At 35.4% G+C, this 20,314-nt stretch overlaps 1 protein-coding gene and 2 long non-coding RNA genes across 3 annotated transcripts in view; 1 reads left to right on the top strand and 2 right to left on the bottom strand.

The window, feature by feature from the left end:
- Window positions 1-20,314, top strand: part of DPP10 (dipeptidyl peptidase like 10) — a 685,907-nt gene that overhangs the window by 256,992 nt on the left and 408,601 nt on the right. The gene's annotated exons all lie outside the window — the stretch shown is intronic.
- Window positions 1-20,314, bottom strand: part of LOC309662776 — a 191,545-nt gene that overhangs the window by 131,689 nt on the left and 39,542 nt on the right. The gene's annotated exons all lie outside the window — the stretch shown is intronic.
- LOC309662983 lies at window positions 4,977-10,319 on the bottom strand. The gene is made up of 2 exons (XR_014265058.1): window positions 7,287-10,319; window positions 4,977-7,231 (listed from the first exon to the last, which is right to left on the bottom strand). It is a non-coding gene; the product is annotated as an uncharacterized lncRNA (long non-coding RNA).

Here is a 20,314-nt window from a genome sequence, read left to right as displayed (position 1 = left end):
CTTTCAGTGGAGCAGCTAGGAGTTTGCAAGGTGGCCTGGTCCACAAGCTCTGTGCCACAACATTATTCTGCTGAATAGTAATTGGCAGTTATTCAGCTACTTTTTCTTTTGGCGTCTGAATGTATAGCATACGGAAAACAGATGAGAGGAGAGACAGAAACAGGAAAAGTCAGTAAACAGAGACCATGAATCAGTAAAGTTCATAAATTAGAGTTAGGTGATTGTCAGAAGCAGAAAATACTGGCAGAGCTTCCACGGTGGGGGGACACTAGAATAGGTTATCTCTTCATAGTGAGGTGTGAGTACATTGGATCTCTTTCTTTAGATTTTCTCGGTTCTTTAGATAGTCTGCAATAAAGGAGTGTTACTTTCATGATCACGGCAATATATGCAAATAGCATAAATGTACCTAAAGTTTTGAAAAGAATTACTAGCTTGATTTAACTAGATTTTCCTTTGTTTATCATCATGACTCTGCCAAAGCTACTGCATCTGTTGCTTTATGAATGGAATCCTGATTGGGTGAACTAAAATACAGTTTTTTAGATCTCATATTTAGGCTGCTGTAAAAAGCCTAGCGTCTGAGTAAAAGCCAGACATAGGTTTTTACCACGTGTTTTCAGCTCAGGGACAGTTGGTGGACGATGGGGGGTTTCAGCATGGTAGTGATCAAGTTTAATTTTCCAGCTGTCCCTTTAACCATCTGGCTTTGTCTGAGGAATGTAATTCTACACCTCTCAGTTATTTTTTTTCCACTTAGGTTTCTCTGTCAATAATGGATGTCTTTGACATTGTGACTAGAGCCGAAGGGATTCCATATATGCTTCTGATTCAGTGGTCCAAGGTGTTAGAGATACATATTTTTTTCTGAGGAAGAGCTGTGAGCTTTTTTCTCTCATTAGTATAAACTAGGTTTATGCCAGGTTTATCCAAATGCTACCAGATGATTAACAAGAACGTATAATCACCATGCTCAAAAATCTGCCAATGTGGGATGAGATTTCAGAATCTTACTTCAAACCTGGACTTTAAAAATAATTTAATCTAACTCTATTATTATAGAGATGAGTAAATGTTGTTCAAGACAAGTAAAGCCACTTGCCAAGATTATAGGAAAGTCGTGACACAGCAGATTCCAGATCTATATTCTCCTCCTTCTAGCCAGATGCTAGTTCTGCCATGATGTAAGAGAGACACATCCCATTCGTCTTTTATCCCAACATTTAATATAGTTCCTGACACATAGTGGGGGCTTAATTAATGTCATTTATATGCATCATTGAATACTGAGTACATTCTGTATCACATATCAGAGACATGTACAATTTTTCTTTGGAGAAGCTTTTATTTCCACAATATACATTGTTATGGCAATTTTTGAGGCTGATATATGTTTAACATCAAATAGCATTCATTAATATACACAAAATTGTGCCTGGCACTCTGCCAGGATCTGCCCAAAGAAAATAATATAAAATTAACCTTGTCTTTCTAAATATTTAATCTCTCACACAGTCCAGAAAGAGAGAGAGAGAGAGAGACTTCAAGAAAGTGCTGAGCGCTTGAATACCTCAGGCAAAGCACGTATCAAAGACCAAAATGCAGAGCCACTATTTCCCAAGTCAGTGTCGAGAAATAACGCTGTCTTCAGGAAGACTCTGGGAAGAAACGCACTGCTACTGACCCGAAATTTCCACTCACTGATAAGCCATGTTAGTTAAGATGGGGACAGATTTCTTTAAAGCGCTATCGCCAGTATCAACTTTGAGTCTTCCTGTGTCATCTGAAGGCTTCATCATTATCTAAGATGTTGGCTTTCTTGGTGCCCTTTTCTATTCTTGAACTCTCATTTGTGCCTGTGATCTATGATCCTGTTGTTGATTTATCTTTATTATTAGCCTGTTTTCCTAGTAAGAGAGATGTTTGATTCTGCTCAAATTTCTCCTCTTGCATTCCTAACAGGCCTTACACTATCTTTCTGTTTATCATTATTCTCTTGGCCTCTGTTTGTCTAGCTGTACTTTGGCCAATTAAATGTACAGGGGCACAGATGCCAAAGATAGTTAAAGACGCAGCTGTTAGAGTAAATGTCTGGTTTATGATGGGGTCATGGAATTGTCCAGTAAGGCTAGGTCTTGAACAATTCCATGACCCCATCATAAACCAGACATTTACGTTAACAGCTGCTTCTGTAACTACCTTTGAAATCTGTGCCCCTGTACATTATTATTCTTTCAGCAGTTGTTTCTAAAGGGTTAACCTCTAAAGTCCATCCTTGTGTATATGATCTCTGGTTAAAATGAAAATAGAAAGTAGTATGGTCTGTATTAATTAAAAGGTCCTTTAAGGGATCAATGCCAAAAGCTGGATAGATGATAGCTTGCCAAATGCACAGGACCAGAAACTTAATTGCACCTTTCTATAGCAAGACTTCTATGGACTATCACACTCAAATGTATGACCTTCCCTTAATTTTGTGCTAATGCATAAAATGAGGGCCCTGCTTGTCTTTGTACTTACCATTTGCATGGTATATATGCATGTGCCATAAGTGGAGTTTGTGTATGTATATGTGAAAATAGGGCTCCTAACCTGATGTCATTGGGAAATAAATCAGATGGTGTAGATGAGGCTGTCTGTATACTTGATATGTATGTAAATACATATGCATTCAAATTTATTTTAATGACCAGAATATCTGAGAATTACAATGAGTTTTTAACATAGTAGTATTCTGATTCTAGGATTGTTGCTATTTCTTTGACCAGCTTCAAAAGGAATCATTACACAAATCTGAAAACAAAACAGTCAAGTTGAAGTCATTTGTGTTTACTCTATCTTCTGAGACTATCAAGCTAATAAGACTGCTAGGTATCCTTCCAAAATTGAAATTGTATTTTGCTGCTTGCAACTGCAGTGTACTACAAAATATGTGGCCATGGAATGACCATTCCAATGGCTACTGAACAGACATTTTTCTTTGCCAAGTCACAGAGAGAAATAACAAGGTGGATATAATGTTTATAAAGTGCAAAAGTCAATCAGTTTACAGTTCCTGGTTCCCTGGTATGCAGTGGAGTGCACACTGAGATTTTGAAAAAGAGCTAATTAGGGTTTCCTCCCTATCTTCTCATAGTTTGCCAATATTGGTTTCATGACTATTTCAAGTAGAAAACAAATCAGCTTTAAACTGGTAGCTTTTTCAGTAAGTAGCTAATACAGGTAGATAGGCAAAATTGAAATCATGGCTTAATCTAGCCAAAAGAGGTACATGGAAAATTGATAGTACATTCTGGAAGATCTTGAGCCATACTACTCTGAAGGATTTTCTTGCACTTACCCTTCCTTGTATCAAGTACTTAACTACTAACTTAGGTGTACAATGAAGAAGAGGAGCTTAGGAAATCTCTCCTAGAATGCATATACTCACAATGCCATTAATTGATTAATCAATTAATCAATTAAGTAAATCACAGTTTATTTGTGTGCCTTCCATGTGGCAAACATTTCAGTAGTTCTGGTTTTATAAGAGATAAACATGAGAAACCATTTATGTATGTCCACTGAGAGCTCAAAGGCTACTGTGAGAATGAGACCAATAAATGGACGATTATAAGGCTGTGTTCCAGTTTCATGAATAGCTTTTTACACAAGGAGACTGAAATCTGTGAGAAGATTTTTAGAATTTAGATCTAGAAAGGGTTGTTCAAAGCAAGGGACTGCACCGGGTGGGGGGGGTGCGTTACTTGCTGTGTAACTGCTGCCTGGTGACATCTTACTGGTCTTTTTAATCTAATAACCTTTCAGAGGCTTGTTCTGTACTTTATATATAGGGAGCAAATTCTGTCATTTCCACTCATGCTTGCTGTATAAGACTGATATAATCTTGTGTCACCCTTTTCTATGAAGAATAGATATTGGACACCAGGGTATGTGTGTGAATTTAAGTGGTCTTCGGTACAAATGTTTCAGAGCTCCCCAACATAGATCCAAGTCTTTCAATAATAATTTCTTGGTATCGTATATTGTAGGTTGTCCAGGGGCCACTAAATAAAAGATAAAATCAGTGGATTGAAACTCCCAAATAATGTGAAAATATCACCACTTCTGTCTCTCAGGTAGTGTTGTCAACTTCTTTCTAATGGATATGCTTATCATCGTGATGGGAGAGGAGACAATTTGGAAGGGATTGGGAAAGGATTCACAGTTTGGAAAAGGGGTAACCTCGTATAAATTTTGGTAATAGTTTACTTCAATATTAATAATAAATATCCTAACAATATACTTAGTATAGCAAACTCTTCTATATCTAACCAGTATTCCTAGTGCTTAATGTATATTAATTCTTTTGCTCATTTTAACAGCGCTGTGATGTACTTTTTATATCACTCCATTTTATATGTAAGAAAATAGAGGGAAAAGGAGGTCAAGGTTATCTAGGACCACAGCATCAGAGTCTGGTTCTAGGTATCAACTCTTCAACTTATACTTACTGCCTCTGAATTTATGATGCTCTGCTCTTTCTCCCATGCTGTGCTTGGTGTTTGTTGTAGTTATGTTAATTTTTCAGTAGACTCATCTGTTTTCCAGGTGTTCAATCATGCCACCAATGTATTTTAATACCATTAATTTTTATTTTTCTCTCTCTAATTTATTGTTTTTATCTAATTATGTTAGCCAGTACCTACAGAATAATAGTTGTGATAGTAGGCATTTTACCGAAGTGAAATGCTTCAGTTGTTTCCCCCAGTATGTGTGATGTTGGCTTTGAGGTCTAGCCAGCCAGACTGTAGAAAATTAAGGTTCATATCGGAAAGCAACTTCAGTAATCCAGGTGACAGTGTGAAGGGAAGTATTGAGAGTTTGACTCATTGTGAAGGTAGAGTTGATAGAACTTCCTGATGAATTGGGTTTGGATTTGGTGTGCAAGAGAAAGAGAGGATTCAAGATTCAAGGATGACTTTTGTTTTGTTCTGTTTTGTTTTTTGTTTTTTGTTTTGTCTGAACAACAGAAAAGAAAAAAATGTATACTACCTACCAAGATGTGCAAAGTGTGGGGTTGGTGGAAAGAACAGGAACTTTTTCTTTAACATATGCAGTAGTCAGCGTTCTCCAGAGAAACAGAATCAATAGGAGATGATAGATAGATAGATGATAGAGAGATAGATACATAGATTTTAAGAAATTGGCTCAAAGAATTATAAGGCTGGTGAATCTAAAATTTGCAGGGCAGGCCAGTAGGCTGGAAATTTCGGCAAGAGTTGATATTGCAGTGTTGAGTCTGAAGGCAGTCTAGAGGCAGAATTCCTTCCTTTTTGGAGAACCTCAGTCTTTCCTTTCAAGTCTTCAACTGACTGGATGAGGCCTATGCACTATATGAAGGATAATTTGCTTTCCTTAAAGTTTATTGATTTAAATACTAATCACTTCTAAAAAACATACCTTAACAACAACATCTAGACTGGCGTTTGACCAAACAAGTGGGCATTATAACCTAGCCAAGTTGACACGTATCATTAACCATCACAACATATTAAGTTTTAGATGCCTATTAGACATCCAAGTAGAAAAGTCAAATAGCCAGTGAATGTGACCATCTAGTTATCAAGAGAGAAATCCAAGCAGGAGACATAAATTCCCCATTCATTACAACGTAGAAATCAATAAAGCCTTGCCACTGGATAAGAAAACCTTGTCCCAGAGTCCAAGTGGAGAAAGTGTTAATGCAGCTGATGTGTCTAGTAAAAGTTTGAAAATTAAACTGTTGGTTACAGTGCTTTACAGATCATCATTGTCCTTGATAAGAGCAGTTGCCATGGGGAAGTAAAGGTATAAGCTTGACTGAAGTGAAACCAAGGAAGAATGAGAGAAGACAAATTAGAAACAGCCCTTCCAAGCAATTTTGTTGTAAGGAAGAACATCCGGAAGAGACAGTAGCTATGGATGAAGGGAGACGTGGGATCAAATGATTTTTTTAAAATAAAATACATTGTAGCATGCTGTATATTGATGGGAATGATCTAGGAAAGAGGGAAAGATTGATGCAAGGAAAAGAAATGCAGTTAATAGAGATTTGCCCTGCAGCTGAAAAGGATAGAATTTAGGTCTCAAAAGGAGGTATGATCAGAGAGTGGAACAAGATAGTTGATCCACAGTCACAGGGAAGACAGAGCACATAGGAACAGACAGGTTCATAGACAGGGCTCTGGGAGAATGAGATAGCACTATTCTGATGGCTGATTTTCTCTGTGAAGGAATGCCATCTGGTGAAAGTAAAGACGAGGGAGGAGGTATTGCATATTTGAGGAAAGAGGAAAAAATATGAGTTGTCTTAAGAGAGTGGTACATTTGTACAATCTAGAAACAGCTATTCCTTGAAAATGATGCTTTTCTGTCATCTGCCAGAAAATTGCTAAAATAAATAAACAAATCTACAATGACTGTGAATGTAAATGGCACCCTCTATAGTTGGGCAGTGCCCCACAAGTACATGTTGATGCTAGTTTTAGGAAAATATAGTAGGAGACCCTAGTATTCTTTTGTTGAGTGAATGAATATAAAACATAATAATTGCCTTAAAAGGAAACTAATGAGATCTATTTAAGATGGATGATGAAGGTTGTATGTATATTTTGGTCTTTGAGATATACCAAAATTCGGAATAGAATTGAGATAAAGCCCACCATTAGCTTCGTGATATAATGCTTTGCCCCATTTATCACAGTATCCAAATTATTAAAGTAAGCTTTCAAACGTCTATTTTAAAATAGGCCATCCTTTTCTATTCTTTATGACTTAAATAAGGTGAGTCCATTTTCCCCCAAAATGTATGTGCAGCTTATAGAAAAGAAAGAACTAAAATACATTTTAAAAGTATCTAAAGCCATTAAAATGTCCCCTGGTGATATTTAAAATGAGAAATAGGGCACTACTTATTTAAGTAGTGTATTAATAATGTGGAAATGGGTTCAACCTTCTCCTCTTGGGGTTCTGGAACTTTCCTCTTGCAATTGTATATATCCCTAGATGACATATATTGTTGTTAACTGAGAGCTAAAGAATGTCTTATGGAAGTACTTTTGAGTCAGGTTAACATATTTTATGTAAAATGCCAAGTGCAAGTTATCAGAGGGAACGGTGAGGTTTTGGTGGTTTTCCAGATGATTTTGGTCCAGTACTTAGTAAACCCAGATCCTGTCCTGCTAATCATGACTCCTCCCCATGTAGGATCCTGTACCCCAATCCTGTACATGGAGAATCTGTACATTTAGGTATGAAAGTATCACTCGTACAATAGCCTTGTACATGTTTTATCCAACAGTGCGTGTATCTGGACTAACAATGAGTTGGCACAACTGACCTAGACTCAAGGCTTGAGGATAACTTTCTATCTTATCTTTAATATGTGTATACACAAGCATGCTTGCAAGAAAGAGAATATGACTGAGTCAAAAAGAATCCACTCATATAGATGCCACAGAATAGAGTTGAAGTGGAAATGCAAGGGCAGGGAGGGAATGAATCATGGACAATTGATTATAAAGGCACTATTTTATCTCAGTAAATGCCTTATATTCTCACCAATGAGATTTGCAACTCATCCTTCACAGAAAGATCTGGAATAGACTGTGTAGAGCCAGGACTGGTTTGAGACGTATGCCAGAAGCCAAATGTTATGTCTTGAAGATCTTGGACCTCTTCACATTTTGACCTCAGTTGGTATTATTCGGAGAATGGCAATTACTTTGGAGGATATCTACTTTAACTCACTGATAGTATCAGTGAGGTAATGGAAATCCAGAGGGCTTAAATGTCTTGTCCAGAGTTTCAGAGAAATTTAATATAACCTGCACCAGAATTTGACTCTTCACTTGCGAATTTTTCTTATTGATACATTTCACATATGAAATCTCTGACTGCTTTCATAGGATTCAGAAATGTCTGGCCAATTGGTGGGAATATACCACTAAGAGTCTATTTCACAGGAAATACTGAAATGTGTCCCGGGGGATAACTATACCAAAGGTGAGTTCTTTTATGGTTTCATCCAATAACTAATACTGAGTTTGATAGAATCTTTTATAAAAGGGGGTGAGGTGAGGTCGAGAAGTGAATTATCCAAGCAGCTGAACATCTGTGATTCCCCTTTGTTGCTCTGACACAGCCCACATGTACTAGAGATCAAAGAACTAGAAATTACGTGTAAAAGAGTGAAAAAACTGTTTTCACGAAAGATAGTTTAAGACATAGGGCTCCAAAGCTGTATTACTGGGTCTCTGTCAAACAGTTTAATGAAAACGGTAGGATTCTTTTCTTTTTGGCAATGAGACATCATGTTGCTTGACCATGTTGAGGGCTCCCCAAAATATAGTGCAGTCATAACTTTGGCTTATCAAAGACAAGGGAATTAGAAGCTCTTGAAAGCAAGGCTGGGTGAACTCCTCTGAAATAGAAACCTCATCTGTGATCCAAAAGAAAGATGGTTCTCTCTCCTTTCCAGGCAACAGCAGTGATCAAGAGGCATCGTCAGGGAGCTCTGTGGCAGCGGGAGTCTTGTGGGCAGACACCAGTAGGAAGATCAGGCTAGACTATGAGGGAAAATATCAGATGACTAAGAAATGACTCAGAGAATACTAGGATATCAAAACAGTGTGTGGAAATATAAGTAATGAATTTTACTGTTAGTATGACCCAATTTGTCACCTTTCTCTCTGGGCTCATCTGAAATTGGAACTGGTGGCAAAAACACGGGTCTGTAGCTACCCCAACTCCAGGGGTCAGTATTCACACTTTTATTCTATAATGCAGTGGCCATACTTAAATTTGTTACTTCTTTTCTCAATCTCTCTCTCTCAATTGCATTTAATTCACCAATTATTTATTCAATCCTTACCATGTTCTTATCATTAAGAACTTTTATACGTGTATATATTCATAGAATGCCAAACCTGAAAATAATCTTCAGCAACGTCAGCTTATTTATATTAATCTGATTCAATTACACTTAGGAAAATAGTGAATAACATAGGAGGGAATTCCATTAGGGAGTAAATTAAATATACATTTACAAACTTTTTACACCTATTAAAATGTAAGGATATCAAGTTCAAGGGCTGCTTTCTATTTCAAAACTCCCTTCCATCTGTAAACAGGTTTATAGCACTCTCCCTCCAAAACCCTATATAGATTAGGTGGTATAAATAGGTCCTTCAACTCACTAGGTTTTATTCCTGGAACAGTTGAGAAGTGACTGCTCTGTGGTGAGACTCTATGGGAGATTCCTTAGCAAACTCAAATGGATTCCAGGGAGAAAATTGTCGATGCAAAGCTATTTAATGAGTTGTGTTACTTTGACATGAGATCAGTCCTCCGAAGAATCATTCACTTTGAGAGGCAAAATGAAAATGTCCTTAATATTATAAATTGTTATATTGATATTTTATAGCACAGGCAACATAGAGTTCCCAAGTTTGAGTTTTTTTTGTTTTTGTTTTTTTGTCCTAATGAATGCATTTTGGTATTATTTACTTCAACGAGGGGTCTTTGAGAAAGCTATTTCGTTTTAGGGAATTTTCTTAGCTTGACAGTTTAGGTTAAGAAGTCTGTGTGACTGTGTCAGTGGCATATTTCTTTGTGGTAAGAATGTGCATTATTCTGCTAAACAAATGACAAAATTAGTTACTCTAGATAAGTCAAACTTGCTGGAAGATTGAAACTGCAGATGATGAAAGTTATACTAACCGTAGATCTTAAATTCCCATGACTTTCATTCTGTCCCTACATATTAGAGAGTGACTTGATATATTTTTAGTAAATAATCACAATTCATATTCCTAACCTTCATTTTTTTAAATGCTATGTTAACTTGGGTTGATAATAAGAATAAATCATTTCCAATGATGTCAGTTCTGATAGTGAGTTAGTTCAACTAAGGAGAATGAAATTAAAACTGTAAAAATGTGTTTGTGTCCCTATGACTTTCTCAGTGTTGGGACCATTTGCTCAGATTCATTTACATATATGGAAAACTTTTTAATCATTTAGTGTTGAAAGAGACAATGAAATTCCTGGAAATGCCATTTCCCAGCCATGTGTGGCCACTGTCCTGAAAATGTCCTAGCTGAGTTCTCCCTAGAATCTTGCTATCCAATTAAACTATAACAAGAGCTACAAATACAAACAAGAAGTTTAAATTGTCTAGTAACACACTGGATTAAATAAAACAAAACAAACTAATTTTAATAAAAGATGCCACTCAATGCAATATAAATTTAAGCATTTACATCATGTAATCAGTATAAGAATTATTCATGATATATTTTACATTTCTTTAAAATTGGGTTGTAATTTTTACTTACAGAACATGTCAACTCAGGCTAGCCATATATGAAGCACTTGATAGTGAAATATGGCTAGGATGACTACTCTATTTGGAAAGAGAAGCTCTAGGGTATGTTTTCTTATGGATATATAAAACTATTATTTTGAGGAAGCATCTTAAGATATATGATTTTTTAAAATGTTAATTAAAAGTTCAACTGATACGTGCCATCTTTTGTATAATATTATGTGAACAAAACAAAGTTATGTTTTTTATAGGAATATTTTGTTTGTATAGATAGCTGCCCCTGTCTGTGCAAAGTTTCTGCAGAAGAAAGAACTGAAATGTGAGGAAAAAGATGGCTTTGCCTAGGACAGTAGTAGAGAAAACTGTGGAAGGAAAAGGATGTCCCAATGCTAGCTAAAGCAAATTTTAGCTTAGACATTGGACATCATAACTTACATAAAGAACGTTTACTGATAGAAGTACTGTAATGTTACATTGTACAACAAAGTGGCAGTACCTTGCACAAATGCTGAGACTAGTTGATAAACAGTATTTGAGAAGTATGATTGCTTTATTTTATGATAACTATATTCATGTGCTAAGACACTTTATATAGTGCCTGTTATATTTGCTTAGCCTTGTTTCATATTCAACTCATATGAATTAATCCTTAACAAATAAAGATGGAAGACTAGGAGGTCCCAAAGCTTGTCTCTGCCACAAAAACAACAAAAAATAAACAACTTAAAACTGATGATAATAACTCAGGGAAACTCTAGACTACAACAAAGTAGCAACAAGAACCCTGTGAACTCAAATACTGAAGATGATGGCATACAAAAGTGTAGGAAGCAGTTTATCTACACCACTCCATCCTCCAGTCCAGAGCAGCTTGATGCCAGGAGGGATACTTTTAGAGCAATTTCACCCCAAGGGGAAAAAGAAGAGCAGGAGAACACCAGCAAACCACTGTGGACGATTGCAGTCTTGGCTACTGAGGACTCCCACAAGCCCTGGGCTGGAGTTGTCTCTGCAGTGAGACCTTCCCCCAGGTACCCAAGTGCCAAGCTCTCTAGAGTTGCGATGCCATGGTGCCTTGCCATACAGGGGACCAGAGCTACCACTGCTCTATGCCCCGTGCCAGGTTTCAGGTTCTGGCTTTGTCCTACCAATACTGGGGCAGCCACTGCTGCTCTGACCTCCCCTGTTTCCTGGCGTCCAGGTCACAGATTGTTGTGCTGACCCACCCTACTGATTATCCAGTGTTCAGCAACAGGGCCCCTGGGTCCCAACACATGGCTTTACCAGGCAGCTGCAAGGGACATGCTACTGCTGTTCTTTAGCTGCCCTCTAGGGCAAGAGTTGGGACCTGGACTCACCATATCAGGCTGTGCTACTTTGCACCCTGTACCCTAGGCCCAAGCCGCTAATGTACCCTGTCATCCCAGAACTGCAGTCTGCACTGATGTTGACCTCAGCTGATGAAGATGCATGACTATTATGCTGTTGTGTGCTCCTGGGAGACAAAGACACTACACCCTTCCCAGCTGGCACCCTTCCATCCACCTTCAGGTGAAAGTCTGTCCACACTGAAGCCAGTCTGAAAAGGCTGGAAGAGGTGACTCCTTCAGATGTACAGATATCCATGCAAAATCATCAGAAACATGAAAAAGCAAGGAAACATGACACCACAAAAGGAATGCAATCATTTCCTACTTACAAACCCCAAGGAAATGGTGATATGTGAGTTACCTAAGAAAAAAAAAGAAAAAAAACCCTCAAAGTGATTATTTTAAGGAAGCTCAATAAGATTCAAGGGAATGGGATAGACAACTCAGTGAACTTGGAAAAACAATACATGAAAAAAACAAGTTCAGAAAAGAGAGATAAATCATAAAAAAAAAGAATGAAGCAAATTCTGGAGCTGACTAATGCAATGAATGAAATGAAAAAATACAATAGAGAGTTTCAACAACAAGCTTAAACGAGCAGAAGAGAATCTGTGAACTTGAAGACAGATATCTTGATATTATCCAGAGAGAGGAGAAAAAAAAATATTAGAATGAAAAACAGTGAGGAAAGCCTATGCAAATTATGGGACACCATTAGACAAAATAATATTCACATTATGGGAGTCCCAGAAGGAGAAGAGAGACAGAAAGGGACAAAAAACTTCTTTAAAGAAATAATAACTGAAAACTTACCAAATAAGGGAGAGACATGTCCCCAAAGAGAACTTAACCAAACTGATTCAACCAAAAAGAACTTAACATGTTATAATCAAGCTCTCAACCATCAAAGACAAAGAATTTTGAAAGCAGCAAGAAAGAAAAGACTCATCACATAGAAGGGAATTCTGTTAAGACTATTTTATTGATTTCTCAGCAGAAACCTTTTGGTCCAGGAGAGAGTGGAATGACGTATTCAAAGAACCCAAAGGAAAACAAAAACAAAAAACCCAAACTGCACTACTTTACTCAGCAAAGTTAACTTTCAGAAATGAATAGATAAAGACTCTCCCAGACAAACAAAGCTGTTGGAATTGATCATAACTAGAGCTCCCTGACAAGAAATTCCAGAAGGATATATTCAATCTGAAATGAAAGGACAATAATTAGTACCATGAAAACATATGGAAGTATAAAAGTTACTTCTAAAAGGAAATATATAATCAAATTCAATATACTCTAATATTGCAACAATGATGTTTAAATCACTTTGAACTCTAGCATATAGATTAAAAGACAACAGTGTTAAAAGTAACTGTAGCTATAATATTTTGTTAATGGATGTAAAAAAGATGTAAATTGGGGCATTAACAATATAAATTGTTGGAAGAAAAGTAAATATACAGAACTTTTTTATGCAATTGAGGTTAAGTTATTACAAGTTTAAAATAGATTAATATAGCTATAAGATGTATTATGAAACTTCATGGTAAACACAAAGCTAAAATCTATAATAGAAACACAGATGATAAAAGGAAAAGAATCAAAGCATATCACTGTAAAAAATTATCAATTCACAAAGAAAGATAGCAAGAGAGGGGGAAAGGGCAAAGTAACTACAAAATAATTGGAAAATAATGAACAAAATGGTGATTTAAATCCTTACTTATGAGTAATTAATCTAAATGTATATGATTTAAATTATCTAATTAAAAGACAGAATGGCTGAATGGATACAGAAATAATACCCAACTATATGTTGCCTACAAGAGACTCACTTAAGCTTTAAGGACACTCTTAGTCTGAAAATCAAGGGATTGAAAAATATATTTCACACAAATGGAAATGAAAAGAAAACAGGGGACCTACATTATATCAGCAAAATAGACTTTAAGTCAAAAGCTGTCACGATAGGCAAAAAAGGTTATTATATAAGGATAAAGGGGTCAATCCATCAAAGGAATAGAACAATTTATAAATATATACCCACCCAATATTGGATCACCTAAATATATTAAACAACTTTTAACATATCCAAAAGCAAAAATAGACAGCAGTGCAGTAATAATAGGGCACTTCAGTAGTCACTTTCAACCAAGGATAGATCATTCAGACAGGAAACAAATAAGGGAATAATAGACTGAACTATACTTTAGACTAAGTGACCTAACAGATGTATCCAAACGTTCCATCCAGCTTCAGCAAAATACACATTCTTCTCAAGTGTACATGGAACATTCTCCAGGATAGATCATATGATAGGAAAGAAAATAAGTCTTATCAAATTTAAGAAGAGTGATATCATATCAAGTATCTTTGTGACTACAATGGTATGAAACTAATAATGAAGGAGAAAAGCTTAAAAATTCACAAATATATGAAAATTAAATGGCACATTTTTGAACAATCAATGAGTCAAAAATTAAATAAAAAAAGAAGTAAAAATACCCTAAGATGAACAAAAATTGAAAAGCAACATACCAAAATTATGGAATACAGCAAAAGTAGTTCTAAGAGGAAAGGTTATAGCAGTACACACCCTTATTAAGAAAAAAGAAAGATCTGAAATAAACAACCTAACCTTACACCTTACGGAACTAGAAAAGGAAGAAAAAACGAAGTCAAGTGTTAGCAAAAGGAAGGAAATAATAAAGATTAAAAAAGAAATGAATGAAATAGAGGCTAGAAAGACAATGCAAAAGATAAACAAAATTAAGATTTGGGTTTTTTTAAAAAAAATTAAACAAAATTGGCAAACCTTAGCTAGACTAAGAAAAAAAGAGAGATGGCTCAAATTAATAAAATTATAAATTAAAGAGGAGACATTACAACTGATACCATAGAAATATGAAGGATCATAAGAACTACTATGAACAATTATATGCCATCAAAGTAGATAACTTAGAAGAAATGGCTAAATTCCTAGAAACATACAACTTACCAAGACAGAATCATGAAGTAATAGAAAATCTGAACAGACAAATAAGGAGCAAAGATATTGAATCAGTAATCAAAAATCTCCCAACAAATAAAACACAAGACCATATGGCTTCATAGGTGAATTCTACCAAACATTTAAAGAAGAATTGACATCTATCTTTCTCAAATTCGTCCAAAAAAAAGAAGCGGATACAACACTTCCAAACTCATTTTATGAGGCCATTTTATCACCCTGATAGTGAAGCCAGACAAGGACATTACAAGACAAGAACATTACAAGCCAATATCCCTAATGAACATAGATGTAAAATTCTCAACAAGATACTAGAAAACCATCCAAGAGCACATTAAGAGGATCATACAGCATGATCAAATGAGATTCACCCCTAGGATGCAAGGATGTTTCAATGTATAAAAATAAGTTAATGTGGACTTCCCTGGTGGTGCAGTGGTTAGGAATCCGCCTGCCAATGCAGGGGACACAGGTTTGAGCCCTGGTCTGGGAAGATCCCACATGCCGCGGAGCAACTAAGCCCGTTTGCCACAACTACTGAGCCTGTGCTCTAGAGCCTGTGAGCCACAACTGCTGAGCCCACGTGCCACAACTACTGAAGCCCGCATGCCTAGAGCCTGTGCTCCACAACAAGGGAAGCCACCGCAATGAGAAGCCTGTGCACCGCAACAAAGAGTAGCCCCCGCTCGCCGCAAGTAGAGAAAGCCCGCACACAGCAACAATGACCCAACACAGCCAAAAATAAATTAATAAAATAAATAAATAAATAATAAAAATAAATTTCTAAAAAAAAATATATATATATAAGTTAATGTGATATACTACATTAACCAAATAAAAGACAAATATAGATCATTTCAATAGATGCAGGAAAAAGCAGTTGGTAAAATTCAACATCTTTTCATGATAAAAACTCTCAACAGATTTGGTATAGAAGGAATGTTCTTCAGCATAATGAAGACCATATATGACAAGCCCACAGGTAACATAATACTCAGTGGTGAAAAATTAACAGCCTTCCCTCTAAAATCAGGAACAAGACAAGGATGCCCACTCGTGCAATTTCTATTCTACCAAGCACTGGAAGTCCTACCCATAGCAGTTAGGCAAGAAAAAGGAAAAAAATGCATCCAGATCAAAAAGAAAGGAGTAAAGTTATTTCCATTTGCAGATGACATGATCTATTTAGAGACCCCTAAAGACTACACACACACACACACACACACACACACACACTCTTAGTAGATTCAATATATGAATTTAGTAAAGTTAAAGAATACAAGATCAACATACAGAAATCAACTGTATTTCTATACACTAACCACAAACTATCTGAAAGAGAAATTAAGAAAACAGTCCTATTTACAATGTCATCAAATAGGTGAAAGACCTGTATACTGAAACTGTAAGATACTGGCAAAAGAAATTAAAGAAGACACAAATAAATGGAAAGATATTCTATGTTCTTGAATTGGAAGAATAAATATTGTTAAAGTGTTCATCCTACCCAAATCATTCTACAGATTCAGTATAATCCCTATCAATATTCAAATGACATTTTTTACAGTAATAGAAAAAAAATCTATCCTAATATTTGTATGGAACACCAAAGACCTCAAATAGCCAAAACAATCTTGAGAAAGAACAAAGCTAGAGAATTCACATTTCCTGATTTCAAATTATAAGGTTATAGTAATCAAGACTGTATAGTATTGGCATAAAACCATACACATAGATCAATGGAACAGAATAAAGAGCCCAGCCATAAGCTCACACATATATAGTAAACATATTTGACAAGGGCACCAAGAACACACAATGGAAAAAAGTTAGCCTCTTTAATAAATGACATTGGGAAAACTGGATATTCACATGCAAAATAATGACACTGGATCCCTATCTTGTACCCTTCACAAAAATTAACTTGAAATGGATCAGAGACTTAAATGTAAGGCCTGAAACCATAAAACTCCTAAAAGAAGACAAGGAAGAAGATCCATGACATTGGTCTTGGCATTGATTTCTTGAATAAGACATCAAAAACAGAGGCAACAGAACTTTAAATAGTAAGTGGGATTACATCAAACTAAAGAGCTTCTGCACAGCAAAGGAAATGATCAATAAATTGAAAAGGCAGCCTACAGAATGTAAGAAAATATACCGAATAAGAGGTTAATATCTAAAATATGTAAAACACTCATACAACTCAATAGCAAAAAATAAATAATACAATTTAAAAATGGGCAAACACTTGAATATTCATTTTCCAAAAAAGATATATAAATGTCTAATAGGTACATGAAAAGGTGCTTGACATCACTAATCATCAGGGAAATGCAAATCAAAACCAAGATGAAGTATCATCTCATACCTATTAGGATAGCAATTATTAAAAAGACAAGAGATAAAAAATGTTGTTGAGAATGTGGAGAAAAAGGAACCTTTTAACACTGTTGGTGGAAATGTAAATTGGTACAGCCATTATGGAAAACAGTATGGTGGTTCCTCAAAAACATAAAAAATAGAACTACCTTATGATCTAGAAATTCCACTACTGGTTATATATTGGAAGAATTGAAATTAGTATCTTGAAGAGATTATATGCACCTCCATGGCCACTGCAGCATTATTCACAATATCCAAGATATGGAAACAACCTAAATGTCTTTCAGTGGATGAATGGATAAAGAAAATGTGATACACACACACACACACACACACACACACACACACACACACACACACACACACACACACAATGGAATATTATTCAGCCATGAAAAAGAAGGAAACCTGGCATGCATAAAACTGGAGGGCATTATGCTAAGTGAAATAAGCCAGACAGAGAAAGACACATATTTTATGGTATCACCTATATGTATTATCTTTTAAAAATAAAAGGCAATTTCATAGAAGCAAAGGGTAGAATTGTGGTTGCCAGAGGCTGGGGGTAGGGGGAAAATGGGTGAAGTAGATCAAAGGGTGTAAATTTTCAGTTATAAGAAAAATAAGTTCTGAAGGTCTAATAGCATAGTGACTCTAGTTAATAACATGGTATCGTGTACTTAAAAGTTGCTGAGAGTAGATCTTAAGCATTCTCACACACAAAAGAAAAGAGTTAACTATGTGAGTTGATGGATGTTTTAATTATACTGTTCTTGGTAATCATTCCACGGTGTATATGTGTATCAAATCATCACATCATGCAGTTTAAAAATGTACATTTATATTTGTCACTTAGTCCTCACAAAGTTTAAAATAAGAAAAAATAACTATTGACATGTCTCCTAGAAGTCTGTTTATTCAAATTATTATTTTCTAGTCACTTTGTTACCTTTGCTTCAATATTATATATTCTTTTTTTCTAGTAGGATATGTTTTTAAAATGCAAATGAATAAACAATAAATATATATTAAAATTTAAAATAGCTCAAAAGAATATATATAATCTCCAATAATATATACATATATATGTTAGAGATTCAAAAAATGTATTTTAATGACAAAAGTGTGTAGGTGATAACTAATTTATATCATAATTAAGACCTTGTCCTTGTCATCAGTCTCAAAGAAAGCGACATTAAGTATTGCTAAGGTCAATTTAAGTGATTTGAAGTTTTAACTGACAGGTTATAATCAATTATTTGCATAAGGGGATTGTGTTGAGTCTGCACCAATGGGCTATTTTCCAAGGGCACTCTACCTTGCCTAATGTGTCTGAAAGACAAAATATGTGCATATTCACCTGACTGGAAAAGAGAAGTGGGTTAGATGGGAATGAATGGAGGAGGAAGTACTGTACTTTTCAAAATGCAGAGAACGCTTTGCAGGGAAGCAATTCCATGACTCAGTTCTAAGGAGGGCAGAGGCACAGCTGGAAGAAGGGCTCTAGAAGAAACTGCAGCTTGACAGGAGGTGCTGGCCCCTAAGAGTTTTATTCCAGTATCTATTTGACTGCTTTCAGAAGAGGAGTAATGAGTTTGCCAAATTGAATGAGATGACCAGTGACATATGGAAAGGGTTTTTAGATAAATATATGTTGGACAATTAGAGAAACTGATCCAGGTATTAAAAGTGACTTTGAATTGTTCAAATTCTTAAGATAATAAATGCCTAACATGGTGACTATCATTAAAGAACATCTTTCTTTCCCTGCTAAAACCTCTGTGGAAACTACATATTTGCTCAAGATTATTTACTCTTGCCTCTCAAAATAGTGTTGCCTAAAACTGAACTAAAGATTCTCTGTCTTGCATCAGTGCTAGTTTTATTCTTTCTTAAGTAGATTAGAAGCTGAGGTGATACAAATTGTCTAGAAAGGGGAGCAGTGTAAGACTGATTTAGAATCCATAGTGGAGTGTGTATGATAAAAGATACTATTGCATACTCTTTGTGAAATTATAATTTTCACATTATTTTTGGGGGAAGAGTGGATGATGTAATATTGCAGTTTCTAACAATTTTAACATGCAGGCTTTTAACTAGCAATACCACTTCTAGGAACTTTCAAAATCATATTTCTTACAACATTGTTTATAACAATGAAACAAAACTAAAGTTCTACAAATGAGGAAGTCGCTAAAAAATTTAAGTAGTTCCTTAGAATATTTTGCCACTTTTAAAAAAGTGAACTATGTGTATATAACAAGGTAAAAAGTAGTTCAGTCCATTCGTTTTTAAAAGATAGATGATTTATTGCTTGATAGATAGGTAGAAGAACTAAAGGGAAAGGCAGAAAGGATTGATGAATGTATAGAAGGAAGAAAGGAAAGATGCATAAAAAAGAAATCGAAATGATACATGTTAAATTTTAACTGTGGTTATTTTTGTGAATAAAATTAGAGTGAATAAAGGAGGAATTTTTTTCTTTATACATTTAAGGTTGGTTTTCCTCCAAACTCCTCATATGACTTTTGAAATATGTTAGATAAGAAAAGCATCTGAATATGCTTTTCTTATTTGGGGCCTACTATTGTATTTAAATGGAATTATATTTATTAATATACCCCTCACTTTATTTGAAAAAACAACTTAAGGTTTACAAGGATACATAAAATTCAACAAGCTAACATAAATATAGTGTTTGGGAAAAATAAATGATAAGATGGGGTATGATCATAAAATAGAGTAGTAATGAGGCCTAAAAATGTATATAGCATACTGTCTAAAATGTGGTTCCATGCTGGCATATAAGAAGAGCTCAAAAGAGGAGAGATTTACTTTATGTGCATAATAATAAAAGCCAAATGCACTTCCCAGACACAATATCTGTAGTGTCTCCAGGACTTTAAAAAACGTATGCATATTTTGCAAATAGAATCAGCATTAAGTAAGAGACTTACTTGTATACCCACTTCCCTAGCATCAGATCTTGCCTGGAACCTTCACTCGGTCTACTTTGTCTTAATATATATAGAAACATAACCTTTCCCTCAGAAAAACAAACAGGTTGAGAGCATTAACAGTGTAAGGAAGGTAATGGAACAGACATTTATTAAGAGACATTTAGAATCTTGAATGACTCATGATTATCACACTCTACACTGTTGAAAAAGACATGCCCGTTAGTACTGGGTTCAGTTTTTG

This window comes from Balaenoptera physalus (genome assembly GCF_965194825.1).
Source record: "Balaenoptera physalus genome assembly, chromosome: 6".
Lineage (NCBI taxonomy): Eukaryota > Metazoa > Chordata > Mammalia > Artiodactyla > Balaenopteridae > Balaenoptera > Balaenoptera physalus.
This window is presented reverse-complemented; position numbering and strand designations above follow the sequence as displayed.